The following is a 5,394-nucleotide window of genomic DNA, read 5'->3' on the forward strand; positions in this document are numbered from 1 at the left end:
GCTCTTATGACAGCTGCAGTAGGATGACAGCATAGAATAGTACATCAAGCCGTGATTTATGTGCAGGCGGGTTGTTGGTGGTGGGGATAAGGGAGGAGGGGTGGGGGTGGGGGCGAGGGGAGGGCATGTAACACATGTTCCCCAATCCCTAAGCCACAAAGTATGCGCATGCTGTTTGTAATGCCACAAGCACGCGTCTGTCTTTTACGCTAGAGTGGTACACCATAGTAGAATGGTGAGATACTATACACAAACCTTCAGCGACAAAACTATTTTAAGGTGTGATAAACTATTTTAGGGTTGTGGGGCCGAGATTTAATTACCCAAGAAATGGAAATAAACTTGATTCATTTCTCTGAGATGCGATGGAAGACTGACACACACATGTTTCAGAGACAGCCAAGCTGATAAAGATTATGTCTACTCATTCCTTCATTTCCGTTCTGTGCCACGATATAACGAAGAAGTGGGTGATATATAAATCAGATATCAAAAGATAAAAAAGTGATTTATCTGACTATTCAAACGAAACACTCCTATATTAAAAACAAATATTACAGAAACACTTATTTGATATACCACAATCTCATTAACTAATTTGATTCATTAACTCAGTAAACGTAGTTTAGTTTCTTAATGATGCATTGTTGTCTAATTGTTAGGTATTTTTTTGTACCAATCTGTTATGTTTTATCATCATAGTGCTAAAATGGAGTGTTAAATTATATCTTCACGTATTAAGATTTTCAAGATTTATTGACTATCATTAAATTAACAATGGCAGAAACGTATTAGAGTAATTAAAAACCCTGATTAGCTAAATTGTACAATATATCACCGTATTGTAAAGACTCCATGGACACATAAATGACAGAAGTCCTTGATTAAAAGTTCTATTCTAGGGCTCTTTTAATATCTTTTGGAGACAATATGTCTGAGCAATTAAGCACACCTCTTTTCGGGACAAGGTATTCATTACTCTTAATCAAATATAAAAAGATTTCTGTTTCTTTTAAGAGTCACCATAAGTCCACGTTTTATTGTAGCAGACGAGTGGTAAAGGTGCCTGAAAATGTTGGTCGCTTTTCCTCCTCTTTTCTTTTCATTGGGATAATTGAAAATTTTCCATAGACATCTTCATATTTCATTTAATATGGTCTTTCTTTCTTTCTTTCTTTCTTTCTTTCTTTCTTTCTTTCTTTCTTTCTTTCTTTCTTTCTTTCTTTGAACTCACATAACTTGAACTTTGGTCATGATTTCTGCTTTATTCATGAGAAACATTTAACCGATATATAATATTACTTAAATAAGAAGAAGAAAAAAATGTTAGCATGTAATTATACTTAGTTGAATGGCATCATTTTATATGCAATATATGTTAGAGTTAATTATTTCGTATTTTTATCATATATCAATGTGGAAGCCTAATATAGAAACTTAAACGACAGGTAGAATTTTAACAAATCTGAACAAAAGAACTAAATTTCGAAGGTCTTCTTTTTTCATTACATAACATTGTAGAAGGACAAAATAGACAAATAAAAGATAATTAAAAATATAACGGATCTGAACAAAAACAACTGCTTAATTTCCATGGTCTAATCAACGATCAATTATCATTATTGCTATATAACCGGGATTAATTATTTGTATAAAGATATAAATAAACAAGATTTTCCCTAACATACGTCACAGACATTAGGAGTGATTCCGAGACGGTATGTATGGCATAATGTTTTGTTATGTATGTCTATAATTACAAATCGTATAATTATTTCTCTGATAAGGGTCTAGTTTTACCAACAGGCCTTAAGTTAATTTGGTGTGCTCAGTTTTACGTCCTCTTGTCAGCCATGGTTAATAAAGACGTGCCAAGTTCGATGACAGAGGAAAACGTAGTACCCGTACAAAAACCATCAACCAGCGTTTAGTACCTGGCAACTTCCCCACGTTGGTTTCGAACTCGGGACTCGCGGCCGTGTGGTAATATTTCGAAAAATTTGACCACTCGGCCGATGCGCCCCACTAAAGACAAAATTCCTTTTGCTTTCTATAGACAAATCTTTAACAAGTTTAGAGAATAGTTTTGGTTCCTATGAAACTAAAATTAAAGTTATTTTAATATGGTTTACAATATAAGTGTAATATCCAATGATAAAACGAATATGATGATATTAGGCAATATTTTTGCACGTGAACCGGGACAAATAAGTGAATTTCACGTGAATAGTTTCATTTGGATTTCATGTAAAAAATCATGTGAAAATAAATCACGTGAAATTCACGAAGAAAAAAATATTGCCTATGTAATATTTATTTTCAGGTTTTCCCGAAATATCTCATTAACGTACAGAGGAAAATGATGCTGAAAATTGTAGTTCTGATGGTTGCTCTGGCTATGGTATCAGCCGACTTTCACACCTTCGCACCAGATAATCCACTCAACGCTGCAATGGCGACCGGAGGCTTTAGTATGTAATATCAAATTATTTTTTTCAAAAACATTTGTAAACAAAACCTTATCATTGTAGCTAGTTATATGTATATTTTAGAATTAAACTATCATCTCAAAATGTGCTAACGCGCATTATTAAGATTGTCCGCAAAGCTCTTGTATCTATATTACCATATATAACTTCTTTTTTTCAATTTGATCATATATCAGTAATGTCCATTTCGAATAAAAAATGAAATAACAGAGGCGGAACGGCTACCGGTATGTATCGCAAGCATTGTCAGGGTAGTGATGCGGTCCGAAGTGGAACAAACCGCCATATCCGAGGAAAGTTACTGTGATATGGGTCTTATAGCCTATTGATGATCTGACCGTTGAGCTGCTTAATGTTTATCATGTATGTATCGGTCTACGAACGCGATATAGACTAAAATCTTCATAGTCATAACTTTCATTTTATTGCACGGAGGATAGACAAGTGTTTGTGTGGTGTGTGTAGGCCTATTTTGATTACAGAGATGGAGGACAAGCAGATAATACTGTTTCGGATACCTATGATGTTTTTTTTTAAACCTGTACATGAAATTTTAACCTATTGTTCGCTTAGACGTTTCCAGAATTGTACTCCGACAATCAGATGTTATGTACAGTTTAGTGAGAGGAGTGACCGTGCACACACACTGACGTAACTATAGAATTCCTCAAATATTCTTGAGGAAAGCTCCGCGGTTGTAAGTTAGACCCGGTCAGCGATAAATTTGTTGTTTACTACCGTTACAATGCTTGAACGCATTCTGTTTTGATGTCAAATAATATTTAATTGGATATGATAACAATGCTTTATTGTTATTTTGAAATCCCGACAACGAGGAAACTTTGTTTACACTTCGTACAGTAGGCCTATTGACAACGAGTATTGACGAGCATAATATTTTCTGTGCCGCTTAAGGATGAGTCTTGAGACCAATATAAGACCGAAAACGTTTTTTTTTTAAGTTTATTATCAATTCAAAGCAAATCTGTCATATGTGACAAAGTATAAAGATGTAAAGATGTAAATTAAGTAATTAAACATTATTTAGATTATCATATGACGCAAAATCTTACCGAAGCGTGAACAAGAAATAGTGCGATCCTGTACTGGGTTTGTATTCATACGTGATTGCGATCACGCTAATTTAAATGCAACTCACCTCCCGTTGACTATAAAGGGGCATGCGTAAATATTAACTTCATAGACTTCACTTTGGCTTGTTAAGTAGGAGAGGTAAGTGAATATTAATATTGGAATGTATTGAAATGTTTATCACGTGATATGGTTAGTAGAGCTATTCTCTTTAAGAGTACAGTGGTGTAACAATCCTAACAATTAATTCGTGGAAATTCATAACTAATATGACAAATAATATGCTTCGAATGAATCGGCGTCATCGAGTTATGACGGACTGAACTGTATCATAAATGAATAATAAATGTTAGTTTTCTCGTTTCTTTGCTTTTTAATTACTGTAATAAGTAATCAAGGACAATCTAACTCTATCTAATTAGGTCAGGTCATAAGCGGAAGTTTCAACTCTCCTAGGCATCCAGACATGATGCCTTTGCACTGTTACTGTGGATTACGTAACCACGGTAGTGGATGAGAAATGATATACAGACGGATTGACAGTCAACACACATCAAAGGGTAAACTACACATAAATGAGATACTGTAAACCAGAGTATTTCCGCGTGCAATTTAATTTCGCGTATTTCAATACCAGTAAGAAACCACGAAAATAAATTACCAGGAAAATCGTTAGTTATGAAAATGCGAAATAAAGTTGTCGAAAAAACTTGGTTTTCAGTACTAATGAAAAAAATTGTAAAACTGATTTTTAACTGAACACTTTTGCTTTGCAGTGTTAATGTGGTAAAACAAAATATCAATTAGATTAGTTCACGTACCACGTGATACCCGATGACGTTTGTGCGGGATTAATTTTTCCGATGGTAATCGTAACTATTTTGTATTTGCATATAACAGGGTTATCTGCTCTTACGGGTAGGTATTGATTGTGACGTCATGTGTTTGCAAGCGTAACGTCATGTTTCTCGGAGAAAACGACGTAAATGGCTCTCATACAATAATGACGTTACAAGCGATACCTTCTCGCAAGGGATATAACTCTGTATTCAATTGCCAATAGAAGCAATAGTCCCGCACAGACGTTATCGGTTTGATTTATAACTTAAATAAACACGATAAAAATCCTTTTTAAACTAAATGTTTTTTTTATATGTATATTTTTATTCATCTACTTTTCATAGTGTTATCATTCATTTTTTGCGTGTTATGTCTGTTAGCAGGAATTTTATATGGAGTGTTTCAAAGCATACAATATTTGTCTAGTTGTTTTAAAATTTAAAATTCATTGAACTTAATACATGTACCAGGTAATTGTATTCCTATTAATTATATAATTTCTTCATCTATACAGTATTATTGTGTTTCCGAACATAAATAAGTGTTCTTTTGTTTTCTATTTTTTTCTTTAAATTTGTTTGTTACAGGTCTCGATAAAGATTGACTCCATGGAAAAAACGGCTACATGGACATGTTCAAACGATGTATTATCCATAAATAAAATGATAAAAAAATAATCTCAGCGTTATAGTCATTATCAATGTTTTATAATCCCAATAAAATTAGACTTGTTATGCAACTTCGCTACGATGCACTTCGATACGCTACAACACTTGGAGCATATCGAGGGTATCAAAGTGGAGCGGAATTAAGTTTATTTTAATGAGATTGCTATGTGAAGGTGTTAGATTTAATTCTAGATACAAAAAGCAAAATTATCTACCAGTTCATTTATTGATATTTCTCTTCTTCGCTATACATTTTAAATTCAAACAACTGACAGTACCGATAAACGTTATAATAAAATTTACAC

General features: G+C 33.5%; 1 long non-coding RNA gene across 1 annotated transcript; it reads left to right on the top strand.

Moving 5' to 3' along the window:
- The first annotated feature begins 216 nt into the window (after nucleotides 1-216).
- Nucleotides 217-5,156, top strand: LOC138334277 (uncharacterized). Its single transcript, XR_011210081.1, has 4 exons — nucleotides 217-235; nucleotides 2,324-2,471; nucleotides 4,004-4,141; nucleotides 5,009-5,156. It is a non-coding gene; the product is annotated as an uncharacterized lncRNA (long non-coding RNA).
- The last annotated feature ends 238 nt before the right edge of the window (nucleotides 5,157-5,394 follow it).

The sequence above is a fragment of the Argopecten irradians genome, chromosome 11, assembly GCF_041381155.1.
Source record: "Argopecten irradians isolate NY chromosome 11, Ai_NY, whole genome shotgun sequence".
In the NCBI taxonomy this organism is placed as follows: Eukaryota; Metazoa; Mollusca; class Bivalvia; order Pectinida; family Pectinidae; genus Argopecten; species Argopecten irradians.